The sequence below is a fragment of the Dermacentor albipictus genome, chromosome 1 (assembly GCF_038994185.2).
Source record: "Dermacentor albipictus isolate Rhodes 1998 colony chromosome 1, USDA_Dalb.pri_finalv2, whole genome shotgun sequence".
NCBI classification, from domain to species: Eukaryota; Metazoa; Arthropoda; class Arachnida; order Ixodida; family Ixodidae; genus Dermacentor; species Dermacentor albipictus.
The window spans coordinates 114467569-114486065 of NC_091821.1; the positions used below are offsets into that span (position 1 = coordinate 114467569).

Below are 18497 nucleotides of genomic sequence, written 5' to 3' on the forward strand. Positions count from 1 at the left end.
GGGGATGTGGTGCCGGTATGCTAAGAGAAAATGTTTTTTTCTTTCGGATTCCGCTTCCCGACACTCCAGTAGGACGTGGAGGACGGTCAGCCTCTCCCCGCATCTACCACAGATTGGAGGCTCGTTTCCCGTGTGTAAGAAGTTATGTGTGCCAAAAGTGTGTCCTATTCTTAGACGGCAGAGTAGGACATCTGTCCGGCTGGATTTTGTTACAGGAGGCCAGAAACCTAATTGTGGCTTTATTACATGCAGTTGCTTCTAAGAGAACAGTCCGCCGCAGTTCAAAGGGACGCGTAGCGAGCGCTCTGCTTTTTCACTCGGATTTGCTCCACCGCGCGCGCGCGCTCAAGATCGCGGAACAACACAGCACCGGAGAAAGGTGATCCGTACAGCGAGCTGCACCGCCGCCGCGAAGGCCAGCCAACGGAGATCGTATGTCAGCCATCTCGCGTCGCTACGAAAACACGACAGTCGTTCGTCATGCCTTGGATATAACAGCAAATCCTCCACGGTAAGTGAATTCTAACTTAGGTGCACATTCTCCGTATATGTCATGCTATCGCCAGGAAGTCGTCGCTGCGCTTAGCCGACGCGATTGACAAAAGATTAGGCATACGCGCTGTGTCTCTCCATGTCAATCGAAAAAGCCAGTCGTCGCGATAACTGCATGTGATTTTAACACGTTGCCGTTGTCCGTAAGAGCTTTAAAGATCGAAAACGCTGCCAGAACTATGGTATGTTCAATAAGACACCAGGCGAGAGGACGCTTAAAATGGTTCGTTCACCAGCCCGTGATTCCGAGCCTATGCGGAGCGTGATTAGCGTGCGTTTTGTGTGTTTGAATTTATTCAGTTTAGCAGTCTACTGTGTACGGAACGCTGTTGAACTAAGGAATCACATAACAGAAGGCGTCATTTTGCTGGCAGCATGATTTTTTTATAAATAAACCGCGCGCTTGACGGTGTCTCGCGCAGGGGGAATCTGCGACCACTGAAGTTGCGTGCAGCACCAGTGCTAGTTAGAAACTTTGCCGCAGGCATTCAGCTGCATGCTGCAAGAGGTCAGTTGAGCGCGTTATCTTGAACTTACTGAAAACGCATGAGGAATTCATGTTTTATGCTGAAAAAGGTATGAACCCCATATAAGCGATCTTGCGCGCGGCGGCTACAAGCGATGCGATGGAGATGGCTGTCGCGTTCGCTCGTCGCCTACAAGTCGTACTCCGTGCGAGCGACGATATTGAGCGACGCCTCCCCGGTGTTGCCGGTATGAGGGCTGCAATCACGCTTGACGCGTGCTTTAGTAATTTACGTTGATGTATTTTACTAAAAAAGTAGCATAAAATATGTCCGGAGGTCTTGCCGTAGGTTCTTATCCTTGCACGTATAAAAACTGAATCATTTGCTCGTTCCGCGCTACAATCGGTAGTATTTGCGCGATGTACATCTAGTTCCGGCTTCGTGCTATTGGCTAGTCGCTCATAGCACTTTCGGGCGACGAGCGATGATTTCTAGATTTCCAGAACCGAGCCATCTGTTCAAGCGACGGCCCGTTTTGTCGCTCGTCGCCGTCGCGCACTAAATCGCTCTCACAGTGTTTATCCCTAAGACTGAACTGTTTTTGCTCATGTATTAAAATGGTGTGGTTATAGGTAGGTCTGGTTTTGTCTCCTGTTGCGGTTTTCGTGCATGGTGCGAAACTGAAAGGATGCTTATGTCTACGAACTCGGTGAATTGTCGAGCAGCTAGTTATGCATCGGCATCGAATATAACGGCTGGTGTGTGGAATTACAATTGCAAGGGCGCTTTGCATACGCTTATTGTTTTGGACATGCCTTTGCATTTGCTACTATGAGTTGGCGTTTCAGAGTTATGTCATATGAATAGCTAAATCAGCCTGCCTTTGGGGGTTACAAGCGTAATGTGTGCATTTTTCTATTGCATGACAGATCAAAATGTGTTTATCGCTTGAATATTTTTAGTAGAGAAATAAAATATCAAAATAAAATGTTGCTTTAATTCCGTGTTACCAATCTGTCGTACACAGAACAATAGGTTGGTGTAATAAACCAATAACTGCGGTTTAACTGCAACTTTTACATGCCTTCAAGAATCTAAAATGCTAGATTTCAAACTGCAGCAGTAGTCGGGTCTGTCAAAAATGAACTCCATTGTGCACCTCATACACGAAAATAAGTTGATGCCTTTTAGTAAGCTTAGATGCAGGCCGCAGTGAACTTTCTTGTTAGTATTGAAATGTGGGTAAGCTTGCCATAACAAGCCTCGTTGCCCTTTTTTATAGGTACAACCATATATCCATTGAACTGAAGGACAATATTTTCATCCCTACTGAGCATCATGTTTGCAGCTATAATCCTCAAATTATGGCTTCAGCAGTGGCACAACCAGGGATGGTGCGGAGGGGCACACTGGGCACGTGCTTAGGATGTGTCACAAATGGTGTTTGCGATACACCAGGCTCACGACAGACCTACGATGTCTGAAAATGACCAATATTCTATTCACTAGCAGGAGTATTCTAACATTCGTGCCGAACGAGGATGAACTGTCCGTTATTTCTTTTTTGTGTAATTCTAAAATTGAAGTTAATTTAGCAGTTGACTGTTGCAGTCATTTGGATGTTTTGCATGCATTTCACTAAGAAAACTAAGAGCTAAGACTTTCTTTTATTGCCATGGCCTTGACTGTCTTGATGTTGTTTTGCACCATGCCCTTGTGTTGACTTTTGCATATGATATTTTTCAGGCACCCGCTTTATATAACTCAAGAAGGCAGCTGCAAGGACACGAGGATGTGAAAGAGCCAGTGCAGCGCGACTTCACGTAGTGCAGAGGAGCCAATGCCAAAAAATCAAAATACATTGCCATGCAATTTGGACAAGAAAACTAGTATGTGGGTATATTGGGTGTACCATTTGACCAAATGTAACCAAAATCAAGATACAGTATGTTACACCAAGATGAAAATTCTCACGTGCTCCAGGCAGTCATCTTAACATGGTATATTTATGTAATGTCTCCGATTGGAAAGTCAAATCAAGTATGTTCTCTGGAGACAAACACATAGCAGCAAGTGTCATTGAAAAGTTAGAAATGTGTTTTAAAAAAGCTGATTAGTTCTGAGAAGTGACTGCTTTTTGTCTTGCCTCTCAACAGATACATCCATGTGATAAAAAAATGGTGGTACAATGAAATTGCATATTTGCTTAGTGACATGATACATACTTGCAATGAGCATGGTGCCTGTGTTTACTATAAAAAGCAACAGCCCATGCTTGGTTAGGTTAGGCCCACTACAACATGCAGGCATGGGTGATTGGCTCTTTTTTTTATTTCTGTGTTGTAAGGTTTATTGACGTGCATATAAGTGCAATGGCACACAGTATGGCTAGTACAAAAAAGGGGGGGGGGGGGCAGATATATGTAGCTCACTGTACACGACACAGGGCAAAGGAAATCTGTGTTCAGCAACCATGTTAAATGCCATGTACGTAAATTTTACAACGCTACTCATTCGAAGCGCGCACAGGTGCATACTGAAGAAAAGTTTTCCAGGGTATATAATTTAGTGCGTAATTTACACTAATTTTTCTCTAACCACAAGACATAATAATTTGAATATACTGCACGGAAAAACCTAGAGCGAATTAAATTGTGTGTCAGCTTCGTGTGTATACATATAGTCTTTCCTAGGCATTATGTTTTTCGCGTAATGCATTACCAGTTGACAGCCTATCTTATGTGTACTCTGTTTACATTACAGTTGTTTATTAGTTTACTCATTTGTTTTGCAACTTATGAAATGCCGGTGTATATATGTTTTCAACATTTGACATAACCCGGTATGTTTTGTAGGGACAACCCAGGACGTGCATTTCTCAGCACCCAGTCAACTGCCAGAAGTGACTCGAACACAGACCACCAGTAAGTGGACAACAGTTGCAATTTCACATTATGCAGTTGGCTGCTGCCTTGTACTGAGGCTTTTTTTAATCAGATGGTGGTGTCGTTCAAATGTACATTTTGACCACAAAGGTGCGATCATGTCTCACAGAGGCATATATGGTTGCTATTCTCTGCGAGGGACGTGTTCTCGTGTTCGTGAAGCATTTGTGTTTGGCATTGGCAGTATTGTCGCCCAATGAGTCAGATATAAACACTGTAACTCGCCACTGCTGGGAAGTAGTTGCGAGAGACACAATATATTATGACGCTGTAAAGTTATTTCATTAATTCGAAGGAAAATTTTGCAGCAGGAAAAAAGGTTGCTCTTCCAGGTAAACATGTCTTTTTCTCACAAGTTATTTAACCAAACCGTGGATGCGTGAAATTCATGACTTATGAATAGATTTTAATTCATCCTTTAGTAATGCTTCTAAAAGAGACTAGAAATAGCATGTGACTACCTCTCCAATCAGCAGATCATACACTTACAGTCATAAGTGGTAGTTCCATGCAGTCTCGCACTCTATATAACCTTTCCGTTCAGCAGCATTGGAACTGGCGGCTGCGTTTTCAGAAGAAGGAGTGCACTTGGCACTGTATATGTATGTGTGAATTCGGTTTTCTTTGTATGTGTCGGCTCACTGACACAAACAGTGCAAAAATCAGTTGTACCATGAGGCTCATGACGCCTTCTACTGCTAGAAATGCGGCACTTCATATTTTATAGTACTGCATGACATTTAAATCAAAGCTAGCACATAAGATGATCAAGAAAACTAACTGCTGTTATAGCTGTTTTCCTCAAAGAAAGCTTGTCCTTTATGGACTGTGTTAATCTGAGCTCTCCACCGATGTTTCAGTAGTATTGTCCCTTAGTGAGTGAGAGATTGGGGGCAATTAATCGTGTTAGTCTTTAAGTGGTGTCCTAATTATGTGTATTTGTTCCAACAAAGTTGTCTAGATTACTTTATTGTGTAGTGTAAAGCTTATGAAACCATCAGCAACTAGTGAGTTGCTAACATGCATGTGCATTTGTCACTATACAGGTGGCACTCGGCTGTACCACTGCAGTGTTGCGGAAATTGCCAGCACCAGCGGTTTTGCAACAGCTGTTTCACAGCATGTCGGTATGTGCTAATCTATAGTTTTGTTGGGATGAGTTAGTATTATAGACCACTGCTACTCTGTATTGTGACAGATCCATATGATAAGTGATGTAATGGGCACAGCGAAAACATGTGAATGTTTTACTATGCTACATAAAAAGGCTCTCCTTTTCCTCACTGGAGCAGGGGAGAAGAGCATGCAGGCACTCCTGAATGTACATATATTTCAAAACATGAGAGAGACATATATATATATATATATATATATATATATATATATATATATATATATATATATATATAATGAGAAGCCAACAAACACTGACACCAAGTACAACATAGGGGAAATTGCATGTGCTTAATAAATGAAATAAAGTAATGATAAATGAATGGAAATTAAAGTGGATGAAAAAACAACTTGCCGCAGGTGGGAACCGAACCCACAACCTTCGCATGTCGCGTGCGATGCTCTACCAATTGAGCTACCGCGGCGGCGTTTCCCCATCCCCTTTCTTGGGTATTTATGTGTACTAGTAGAACCCTGGGAGTGTTAGCCAGCGCCCCCACTCACAGGCCTTGGCGGCGGACGTGGAACGTCTTTTTTGCCGCAGGCGTCACGTGAACGTGATCTTTTCGGGTGAAGGCAACTGGTCAATAAACCCACATATGCTACCTGAAGGCATCAATGTTGCCGGATTCGAGACCCTCGTTATGTAATAAACGAGAAGAAAGGGGGTTAACCGAGGGACCCGATAATTATTAGTCATATAATGAGAAGCCAACAAACACTGACACCAAGTACAACATAGGGGAAATTGCATGTGCTTAATAAATGAAATAAAGTAATGATAAATTAATGAAATTAAAGTGGATGAAAAAACAACTTGCCGCAGGTGGGAACCGAACCCACAACCTTCGCATGTCGCGTGCGATGCTCTACCAATTGAGCTACCGCGGCGGCGTTTCCCCATCCCCTTTCTTGGGTATTTATGTGTACTAGTAGAACCCTGGGAGTGTTAGCCAGCGCCCCCACTCACAGGCCTTGGCGGCGGACGTGGAACGTCTCTTTTGCCGGTTCCCACCTGCGGCAAGTTGTTTTTTCATCCACTTTAATTTCCATTAATTTATCATTACTTTATTTCATTTATTAAGCACATGCAATTTCCCCTATGTTGTACTTGGTGTCAGTGTTTGTTGGCTTCTCATTATATGACTAATAATTATCGGGTCCCTCGGTTAACCCCCTTTCTTCTCGTTTATTACATAACGAGGGTCTCGAATCCGGCAACATTGATGCCTTCAGGTAGCATATGTGGGTTTATTGACCAGTTGCCTTCACCCGAAAAGATCACGTTCACGCGACGCCTGCGGCAAAAAAGACGTTCCACGTCCGCCGCCAAGGCCTGTGAGTGGGGGCGCTGGCTAACAGTTGTTGCCTCCCCAGCCAGCCCACATAGCGACAACAACGTGGTACACATGGTGGGACACACCTCTTCCCCATTAGAAGATAGTAGAGACTGTCAGTGTTGTTGCTAGATTTACTGGTCTTTGTAGGCAACTAGAAGGACAACACAGGTGTCATAATATTGTTGTTTATGTTGTTGTTGAAGGGGTAAAAAAGAAGTTTGATGCAGCTGAAGTGCCAACTGATATTGAGCAAATCAAAAACAACCACCTGAGAAAGCAACACTATCGAAATTTGGGTATCTATGTGCCGCCAACTCTGGTAAAGATGGCATGGGACAGAAGTGTGATGAAAATCACACAGACACTGCTGTTCCATCACTGGTCACAGTGAGAACTGACTTGTATGGCAAGAGAGTCAACTGAAACGAACATTATGGCATAGTGTCATGCTCCCATGTGACCACTTTCCATGTTATTTTGCATGATACAGCTCAACCTCCAGAAACGAGACTGCAACTTGTCTGTAAAAAGCTTTCACAAAAAATTATTCACAACACTATTAACACAGCAGTATCTTCTTTTTTTGTGGGTTCGAGGTTCCCGGGTGTCCATTAATGCAAAAATTGCGGAAAAAAAGAACATGTGTCGTACTTACACCTTTTTAACAAGTACGAGGGGGACAGAACTTTGCTAGTCATGCATCTTCATCATACTATCAAGTTTTTAAATGCCTTTTATAATTATTATTACCAGTTATATCTGAGTGCATTGTATGCATTTAGCAGGTGTAAAATCAGGTCAGTTGGATCAGATGCCTTATCTGCAAGAGAGCCCTATATTCAAGAAATTTGAATGAGAATAGGTACGTTACAGATGCAGTCTTTCAGCACTTTATTGCGTGTGGTTTAAGCATTGCTCAATACTTTTGTGGATGGCAGTTTTAACCGGCACAGCACTGCGCTTTGTCACGGTCACGTGTCTTCAAAGCGGTGTTTACCATTTGTGTTGATCTGTTTGTGTATTCATAGAGCAAGTTTTTAATTTATTTTTTCCGCATTCTTGTGCTTGCACTAAGCTTGTATAGGGCAGTTACAATATGGGCGTCACTATAACGAACTGTTCTGTTGAGCTTACACTTGCAAATAATAGTGTTCAGATGGCCGCACTTCCATGTAGGTGCACCGATAGCTTTGGGTATGTTCTCATGTTTGTATAAATGTTATATAAGCTAGTTACAAATTGTATGTCACTAAGCATTGTGATATTCTTTAAAGAACTTCTTGGTTGCTTGTACACTTGTGAATTAGTATTGAGGCGGTGGTATTTCCATGTAGGCGCACTGCTAGCTTTCTGTGTGCTCACGTGTTTGTATTAAGCTTTTACAAGGGAGTTACAGCATGTACGTCACTAAGCGCTGTGATATTTTTAAAGAACTGCTTTGTTGGTTTTACACCTGTGAGTAATAGTACTCGGGTGGCACTAGTCGTGTCACACAAGGACCATTTGTATACATTATGCTCATGTAAAGCAGTTACAAAGTGTATGTCACTAATCACTGTGATATTTGTTGAACAATTGCTGTGATGGTTTTACACATGTCAATAATAGTGGTCAGGACACAGTACTTGCGATGTATGGTTGAATTTATACAGTGCCAAGACATGGGCTGTATACGTACCAAAAGAAATGTATGTCATTATATTGTTGTGATTATTACTGTTTGGATTTTATTAAACTCTAATAACATTTTTTCTTGTATCTATTGAGGTATGGCAATTTGTCATGCAACCAAACTGAGGACCTGAACTTGTGCATACAAATAAACAGCTAATTTAAGAGTATACTGCTCATATTCTGTGAAACCAGTTTAACAAATCTTGTACTACAATGCTGGAAAAATGACAGAGCTGACAGGGATGTACAGAAAGAGTTCTGCACTGGCTGAAGGACTGCCCCACACTGGAGTTGGTAATGTTGCGTTTATTGGAGTAGAACAATAAGTGCACTTCTATTAAAAATGGGACAGTCAATGCAGAAACAAGGCAGACGAGCAGATGTGGCACATTTTTTTCAGGGCCCTCCATGCCTACTACTGCATTTCTAGTCTTCCTGTGCTCTTCGTATAAGCCCCTGTTCAGCCAAGGTTTTTACTCCATGACAGTTGTTCTACTGGGTTCGTAGCAATATTAAAAAAAATGCAATGGTTTTCAAGAACTTTCGAGGCCCCGACACAGTAACTTCAAGGACCTCGTGCGATTTTTTTAGTAGTTTGGACAGGCAACAACTTGTTCATCAACATCGTTAACTTTAATGCAAACAAAAGAAAACAAAACAAATCGCATTTCACTGATTTCAAACATTTGAAAGACTGCTAATTTGCCTTTCACCGCCAATCACTAAACGCACACAAGGAAGCACTTCAAGAAAGCGCTCAAAGTTTTTCTGCAATAGCACAATTAACTACTTGGACCTGCAACATTTGCAGTTTTTGAATACTGTCTGGTTTGACAGTGTATGTGATGTCATCTGTTGCCTCAGCTTTTCACCAGCAAATAAGCAAGTCGTTTGTAATTTCCTTTTATTGCGTCTGTAGCTCTCGATTTACTCATCACGGCTTTTCTTTGAATGCCTCAACTGTTGAGCTTCCTGCTTCTGCTCCTCCAAGTACATTTGTCGCCGGTTCCGTGTGCCTAAAACTGGTATCTGCAGCTCCTTTGTAATTTCAACTTTAAGGATGTCGCTTTCCTTCTATTACCTCCACAGATAATTCTCTGTGACATGCGAATAGTGTCACAGAAGGGAAAAAAAAACGCTTGGCAATGTCTGCTAAGTCTAGCCAAGTGTACAAATTTAAGGACTTTCCAGTACTTCTAAAAATTCCAGAGTTTTCAATGCCTTGAAAATGGCATTTTAGAAATAAAGGGTTTTCAAGGATCGTTACAAACCCTGGTTTCTAGCACCTAAATAATTTTACAAGCTTATTTTGGCATAGAGTTTGGAAATTCATGCTTTTTAGCTAACGCTGCACTATCTGTGTACATTGAAGCCACGAGAGCGCAACCATTTTGGAGTAAAGCAAAATACTGAAAGCTTTTAATACCACTCTTTTTCTATGGAGCTTCGTATTGCCTAGTTAAGTTTACGAATGTGCCTGGTTTTGGTGGGCGTTTCTTCGACATTTTCTGTGAGAAGTAGATGACTAACCCCCATATTCAGAAATGTATCTTAATACAAAGCTCATGCTTGACTTTATATAAACGACGCCTTCTGCGAACGTCCCCTAGACGCTCACTGCCTTTCTTTTGGTGCGTTCACGGCTTGCGTCATTTAGATCAAGCCAAGCATGGGCTTCAAGTTATGATGCATTGCTGAATATGAGGGTAAGCGTGCGCAATTCCGGGCAACGCGTTGTGCCATTGACACTGAGAGGAAACGGGGAAAACAAAGTTAACGCCCTATGCTCCTAAACTTTTGCCTACCTGTGGTGTGCGTGTATCGTGCAAGAAGGAACAGCGCAAACACCAGGACGAAAAAAAGCATCAACCACACCAGTGCTTCGTGGTGTGGTCCATGTTTTTGCGTCGTCCTTGCGTTGCGCTCTTCCTTCTAAAATGCTCAACCAACTAGCCGACAAGTCCATCCTGTGCATATATATTGAACACACGTGTGAATGTAGATGGTCTTCGAAGCTTTTAGAACGAGCACTGCCACAGGATACGAGCAGTGCACGCGTAACAAGTGGACACATTAGTCATTTAAACATGCGTGCCAATGCATGTGACGCGGCTATCGGCATAAGCAGTCTCCAAATGCTGGAATGCATGCTATTCAAAACGCTAACGATCCGCTGCTAATGCAGGACAACAGCTCACAGCGGACTGAACCGAACTCTAAACTAATGCACTTGAAAAGAACGCCTACACGGCAGCGTGAGGCACGTCGAAATGCCTGGTACTGGCGTCGCAGTTAACCACATACGAATGGAACTGGCGGAAAAAATAAACAGAAATGCTCACCAGTATACGCGCGACTTAAATTCACATACGTGGATGGTTGGCACGATACTTTGTATCCGCGTATTTTCGGAGAACATATAATGCATCGACTGGAAAAGCACTCGATCGTGAGCTGAACGGCACATTTGTTATTTTCCTGGGGTGACGACAAGCCGTGAATAGTTCTCACGTCGTCGTCTACGTTGTATTCCTTCGTTAGTCGTAGCAAGGAATGGAAATGATGCAAACGCAAACGTATTCCAGTACACAACAGCACAGCACACTGCAGAGAAACTCCACCCACCGCAGTCGATTCCTCAAATACATTTGTTATATATATAACCTCTAAAACAACACGACTGAGTGTGGTGGCTCTGTGGTGTAATGGTTAGGATGTATACTTTGAATTGTATAGATGCCGAGTGTACGCGGGTTCGAATCCACGTGATGTATAGAGCAATGTGGTTCTCCATGACTATGTGATTCCCTCGACTATTGTGTTCCAATTAGACTATGTGTCTCCTGATTGTGAAATATGCGAAGATAATTGCGGATTAAATGTTAATTAGCTTTTTTTTCTCCGCAGTGGCGTTCGCGACGCATACGCATAAGGCCGATTCCGAGCAGTCACGCCTCATATGAGGCAGCAAATAGCCAGGAAAAATGATTTTAAAATCCTGCATAAGTTTGCTCATGCCTTTCTGTAGGCCGCTTGGAATTGGGCTACTGACTCTGAGGAGCCGCCTAGGGAACGGTATATCAGCAACCCTAATTTGATCTGATTTCCTGCCTGCATGCGTGGCCAGGACTTCGCTAAGAGGGTATTGGGAAGAGTTCTAGCACTCTGTTTGGGGGAGTAGAAGTACTCGGTCTGGTGGAGTGCCGTTACCCCTACGGTGAGAGTATTAGCACTCTGCGGAAGAGTGCTAGCACTCCCTGTGGGAAGAGTATTATCACTCTGCGGAAGAGTACTAGCAATCCCTGGTGGTGGAGTAACAAAACTCTGTCAACAGGAGTTGACCTACTCTCTCTCAAAGAGGGTCGATCTACTCTCGAAAAGAGAGTGAAATATGGGACAAGCCGCTACTCCCTCAAAGGGAGTGCTCGGCACTCTCTTTGTTTTTAGAGTGTTCAGGTGCAAAATAACTCTCCGAATTCATTATATGTTGCTTAATAGATCGCCTTTAATTGGGGCCGACTGCTCCTATTTCACTTTATTTTTATCTGCACAAAATAAAATATTGTTTTCTTTTCTTTTACTCCTTCATGAGGCTTTTATTTCCTCGTTGTTCCATTACTTCTCCCTATATATATTTGCTAAACACCTATTTGTCATCGTTATGCACCCGAGATTCCATTGGTGTAGCTTGGCGAATTAGTGTACCTTGAAGTTGGATGGAGAATATTGCGGCAAAGTAAATTAATCAGAGCGTGAACGCTCACACATGCTTTCGCAGCGGCAACGTTTAAGGCTGGCACGGATATTTGAAGCCCCAAAGTGCGCGCGTGATTAAGAGAGAGAGAGAGAAAAAATAATGCAGAGAAAGGCAGGGAGGTTAACCAGAGGTAGTTCCGGTTGGCTACTCTGCGCAGGGGGATAAAAAGAGAAACAGAGTGGAAGGGGGAGATAGAAAGAAAGGGAGACAATCACGAACAAAGCGCGTACACTACAGAGCGGTAAGGGCGGCATTCTTAGAGTCTGTCGTGAAGCCCCGTGGACCGCAAGAACCTTAATAGCGCGCGTAAGGCCTTCAACGCGGATGCTCTTTCGGAGCATTGGCCTAAAGCTTTTAGTTCTGAAAGTGGACGATTGTACAACTGGTCCAGTACTCTGCAGATCACTTGTCTCTCAGCACTGTACCGCGGGCAGACACAGATAATGTGTGCTAGCGTCTCGTCGATGTTACATGTGTCGCACGTGGGGCCGTTGGCCATTCCTGTGAGGAAAGCATATGAGTTTGTGAAGGCAACGCCTAACCACAGACGGTAGAGCATGGTCTGTTCACGTCGTGGTAATCCAGGCGGGAGGCGCATCCGAATGTCCGGAGGCAGCGAACGCAACCGACACATGGTGAAAACATTCGAGTCCCACAGGGGCAAGGTACACTCACAGGACATCAATCGCAGCTCAGCCGCAGCGTCTGTTCGCGAAAGCGGAATGAATACACTCTAAAAACTAGGAAGGGTATCGCAGGAGTGAAGCGGCCGGTTCACTCTTCAAAGCGTCGTTTTGCTCTCGCAAAATGTCGAGGAGAGTGAAATGCATTGTTCACTCTCTCACCAAGGAGAGAGTGAAATGTGCTTTTCACTCTCCCCCTTCAGAGAGAGAGAGTAGTTCTACTCTTGCGGCAATAGAGAACAAAACGTAGCGTGATCTTCTGCTTCAACTGTAGGTGGCTGGCCTCAAACATGGTAATGTATCATTCATGCACGCTGAGCAAAGAACACATCGTTTTGCTTCTAAGAGAACAGGCCGCCGCAGTTCAAAGGAATGCGTAGCGAGCGCTCTACTTTTTCACTCGGAGTTCTCCACCGCGCGCGCGCGCGCTCAAGATCGCTGAACAACACAGCACCGGAGAAAGGTGATCTTTTATTGTGTCTGTAGCTCTCAATTTACTCATCACGGCTTTTCTTTGAATGCCTCAACCGTTGAGCTTCCTGCTTCTGCTCCTCCAAGTACATTTGTCGCCGCTTCCATGTGCCTAAAACTGGTATCTGCAGCTCCTTTGTAATTTGAACTTTAAGGATGTCGCTTTCCTTCTATTACCTCCACAGACAATTCTCTGTGACATGCGAAGAATGTCACAGAAGGGAAAAAAAACACTTGGCAATGTCTGCTATGTCTAGCCAAGTGTACAAATTTAAGGACTTTCCAGTACTTCTAAACATTCCAGGCTTTTCAATGCCTTGAAAATGGCATTTTAGAAATAAAGGGTTTTCAAGGATCGCTGCAAACCCTGGTTTCTAGCACCTAAATAATTTTACAAGCTTATTTTGGCATGGAGTTCGGAAATTCATGCTTTTTAGCTAACGCTGCATCATCTCTGCACTCTAAAAACTAGGAAGGGTATCGCAGGAGTGAAGCGGCTGGTTCACTCTTCAAAGCGTCGTTTTACTCTCGCAAAATGTCGAGGAGAGTGAAATGCATTGTTCACTCTCTCACCAAGGAGAGAGTGAAATGTGCTTTTCACTCTCCCCCTTCAGAGAGAGAGAGTAGTTCTACTCTTGCGGCAATAGAGAACAAAACGTAGCGTGATATTCTGCTTCAACTGTAGGTGGCTGGCCCCGAACATGGCAATGTATCATTCATGCACGCTGAGCAAAGAACACATCGTTTTGCTTCTAAGAGAACAGGCCGCCGCAGTTCAAAGGAACGCGTAGCGAGCGCTCTACTTTTTCACTCGGAGTTCTCCACCGCGCGCGCGCGCGCTCAAGATCGCGGAACAACACAGCACCGGAGAAAGGTGATCTTTTATTGTGTCTGTAGCTCTCAATTTACTCATCACGGCTTTTCTTTGAATGCCTCAACCGTTGAGCTTCCTGCTTCTGCTCCTCCAAGTACATTTGTCGCCGGTTCCATGTGTCTAAAACTGGTATCTGCAGCTCCTTTGTAATTTGTACTTTAAGGATGTCGCTTTCCTTCTATTACCTCCACCGACAATTCTCTGTGACATGCGAAGAATGTCACAGAAGGGAAAAAAAAACACTTGGCAATGTCTGCTATGTCTAGCCAAGTGTACAAATTTAAGGACTTTGCAGTACTTCTAAAAATTCCAGGCTTTTCAATGCCTTGAATATGGCATTTTAGAAATAAAGGGTTTTCAAGGATCGCTACAAACCCTGGTTTCTAGCACCTAAATAATTTTACAAGCTTATTTTGGCATGGAGTTCGGAAATTCATGCTTTTTAGCTAACGCTGCATCATCTCTGTACATTGAAACCACGAGAGCGCAACCATTTTGGAGTAAAGAAAAATACTGAAAGCTTTTAATACCACTCTTTTTCTATGGAGCTTCGTATTGCCTAGTTAGGTTTACGAATGTGCCTGGTTTTTGTGGGCGTTTCTTCGACATTTTCTGTGAGAAGTAGATGACTAACCCCCGTATTCAGAAATGTATATTAATACAAAGCCCATGCTTGACTTTATATAAACGACGCCTGGTGCGAACGTCCCCCAGACGCTCACTGCCTTTCTTTTGGTGCGTTCACGACTTGCGTCATTTAGATCAAGCATGGGCTTCAAGTTATGATGCATTTCTGAATATGGGGGTAAGCGTGCGCTATTTCGGGCAACGCATTGTGCCATTGACACTGAGAGGAAACGGGGAAAACAAACTTAACGCCCTATACTCCTAAACTTTCGCGTACCTGTGGTGTGCGTGTATCGTGGAAGAAGAAACAGCGCTAACACCAGGACGAAAAAAAGCGTCGACCACACCAGCGCTTCGTGGTGTTGTCCATGTTTTTGCGTCGTCCTTGTGTTGCGCTGTTTCTTCTAAAATGCTCAACCAACTAGCCGGCAAGTCTATCCTGTGCATATATATTGAACACACGTATGAATGTAGATGGTCTTCGAAGCTTTTAGAACGAGCGCTGCCACAGGATACGAGCAGTGCACGCGTAACAAGTGGACACATTACTCATTTAAACATGCGTGCCAATGCATGTGACGCGGCTATCGGCATAAGCAGTCTCCAAATGCTGGAATGCGTGCTCTTCAAAACGCTAACGATCCGCTGCTAATGCAGGACAACAGCTCACAGCGGACTGAACCAAACTCTAAACTAATGCACTTGAAAAGAACGCCTACACGGCAGCGTGAGGCACGTCGAAATGCCTGGTACTGGCTTCGCAGTTGACCACATACGAATGGAACTGGCGGAAAAAATAAACAGAAATGCTCACCAGTATACGCGCGACTTAAATTCACATACGTGGATGGTTGGCACGATACTTTGTATCCGCGTATTTTCGGAGAACATATAATGCATGGACTGGAAAAGCACTCGATCGTGAGCTGAACGGCACATTTGTTATTCTCCTGGGGTGACGACAAGCCGTGAATAGTTCTCACGTCGTCGTCTACGTTGTATTCCTCCGTTAGTCGTAGCAAGGAATGGAAATGATGCAAACGCAAACGTATTCCAGTGCACAACAGCACAGCACACTGCAGAGAAACTCCAACCACCGCAGCCGATTCCTCAAATACATTTGTTATGTATATAAGCTCTAAAACAACACGGCTGAGCGTGGTGGCTTTGTGGTGTAATGGTTAGGATGTGTGCTTTGAATTGTATAGATGCGAGTGTACGCGGGTTCGAATCCACGTGATGTATAGAGCAATGTGGTTCTCCATAAGTGTGTGATTCCCACGACTATTGTGTTCTAATTAGATTATGTGTCTCCTGATTGTGAAATATGCGGATTAAATGTGAATTTGCTTTTTTTTCTCCGCAGTGGCGTTCGGGACACATACGCATAGGCCGATTACGAGCCGTCACGACTCATGGTAGGCAGCAAATAGCCAGGAAAAATGACTTTAAAATCCTGCATAACATTGCTCACGCCTATTCTGAAGGCCGCTTGGAATCGGGCCACTGAGTCTGAGGAGCCGCCTAGAGAACGGTGTATCAGCGACCCTAATTTGATCTGATTTCCTGCCTGCATGCGTGGCCAGGACTTCGCTAAGAGGGTATTGGGAAGAGTAGTTGCACTCTGTTTGGGGGAGTAGAAGTACTCGGTCTGGTGGAGTGCCGTTACCCCTACGGTGAGAGTATTACCACTCTGCGGAAGAGTACTAGCACTCCCTGTGGGAAGAATATTATCACTCTGCAGAAGAGTACTAGCAATCCCTTGCGGCGGAGTAACAAAACTCTGTCAACAGGAGTTGACCTACTCTCTCTCAAAGAGGGTCGATCTACTCTCGAAAAGAGAGTGAAATATGGGACAAGCCGCTACTCCCTCAAAGGGAGTGCCCGGCACTCTCTTAGTTTTTAGAGTGTGTACCTTGAAACCACGAGAGCGCAACCATTTTGGAGTAAAGAAAAATACTGAAAGCTTTTAATACCACTCTTTTTCTATGGAGCTTCGTATTGCCTAGTTAGGTTCACGAATGTGCCTGGTTTTGGTGGGCGTTTCTTCGACATTTTCTGTGAGAAGTAGATGACTAACCCCCGTATTCAGAAATGTATATTAATACAAAGCCCATGCTTGACTTTATATAAACGACGCCTGGTGCGAACGTCCCCCAGACGCTCACTGCCTTTCTTTTGGTGCGTTCACGACTTGCGTCATTTAGATCAAGTCAAGCATGGGCTTCAAGTTATGATGCATTTCTGAATATGGGGGTAAGCGGGCGCTATTTCGGGCAACGCATTGTGCCATTGACACTGAGAGGAAACAGGGAAAACAAAGTTAACGCCCTATACTCCTAAACTTTCGCGTACCTGTGGTGTGCGTGTATCGTGGAAGAAGAAACAGCGCTAACACCAGGACGAAAAAAAGCATCGACCACACCAGCGCTTCGTGGTGTTGTCCATGTTTTTGCGTCGTCCTTGTGTTGGGCTGTTTCTTCTAAAATTCTCAACCAACTAGCCGGCAAGTCTATTCTGTGCATATATATTGAACACACGTATGAATGTAGATGGTCTTCGAAGCTTTTAGAACGAGCACTGCCACAGGATACGAGCAGTGCACGCGTAACAAGTGGACACATTACTCATTTAAACATGCGTGCCAATGCATGTGACGCGGCTATCGGCATAAGCAGTCTCCAAATGCTGGAATGCGTGCTCTTCAAAACGCTAACGATCCGCTGCTAATGCAGGACAACAGCTCACAGCGGACTGAACCAAACTCTAAACTAATGCACTTGAAAAGAACGCCTACACGGCAGCGTGAGGCACGTCGAAATGCCTGGTACTGGCATCGCAGTTGACCACATACGAATGGAACTGGCGGAAAAAATAAACAGAAATGCTCACCAGTATACGCGCGACTTAAATTCACATACGTGGATGGTTGGCACGATACTTTGTATCCGCGTATTTTCGGAGAACATATAATGCATGGACTGGAAAAGCACTCGATCGTGAGCTGAACGGCACATTTGTTATTTTCCTGGGGTGACGACAAGCCGTGAATAGTTCTCACGTCGTCGTCTACGTTGTATTCCTCCGTTAGTCGTAGCAAGGAATGGAAATGATGCAAACGCAAACGTATTCCAGTACACAACAGCACAGCACACTGCAGAGAAACTCCAACCACCGCAGCCGATTCCTCAAGTACATTTGGTATGTATATAAGCTCTAAAACTACACGACTGAGCGTGGTGGCTTTGTGGTGTAATGGTTAGGATGTGTGCTTTGAATTCTATAGATGCGAGTGTACGCGGGTTCGAATCCACGTGATGTATAGAGCAATGTGGTTCTCCATAAGTGTGTGATTCCCTCGACTATTGTGTTCTAATTAGATTATGTGTTTCCTGATTGTGAAATATGCGAAGATATTTGCGGATTAAATGTGAATTAGCTTTTTTTTCTCCGCAGTGGCGTTCGGGACACATACGCATAGGCCGATTACGAGCCGTCACGACTCATGGTAGGCAGCAAATAGCCAGGAAAAATGACTTTAAAATCCTGCATAACATTGCTCACGCCTATTCTGAAGGCCGCTTGGAATCGGGCCACTGAGTCTGAGGAGCCGCCTAGAGAACGGTGTATCAGCGACCCTAATTTGATCTGATTTCCTGCCTGCATGCGTGGCCAGGACTTCGCTAAGAGGGTATTGGGAAGAGTAGTTGCACTCTGTTTGGGGGAGTAGAAGTACTCGGTCTGGTGGAGTGCCATTACCCCTACGGTGAGAGTATAACCACTCTGCGGAAGAGTACCAGCACTCCCTGTGGGAAGAGTATTATCACTCTGCAGAAGAGTACTAGCAATCCCTTGCGGCGGAGTAACAAAACTCTGTCAACAGGAGTTGACCTACTCTCTCTCAAAGAGGGTCGATCTACTCTCGAAAAGAGAG

General features: G+C 44.2%; 1 long non-coding RNA gene across 4 annotated transcripts in view; it reads left to right on the plus strand.

Annotated features, from left to right (window-relative positions):
* Positions 1-374: 374 nt before the first annotated feature.
* The window catches only part of LOC139055569 (uncharacterized), a 135609-nt gene continuing 117486 nt past the window's right edge, over positions 375-18497 (plus strand). For 3 of the 4 annotated variants that reach the window (XR_011511862.1, XR_011511868.1, XR_011511863.1), the window contains exons 1-4: positions 375-511; positions 2766-2908; positions 3875-3943; positions 5011-5091. This is a non-coding gene — a long non-coding RNA (uncharacterized lncRNA). Of the gene's footprint in view, positions 512-2765; positions 2913-3874; positions 3944-5010; positions 5092-18497 lie in introns of all 4 variants that reach the window. The other variant, XR_011511864.1, reaches the window with a different exon arrangement.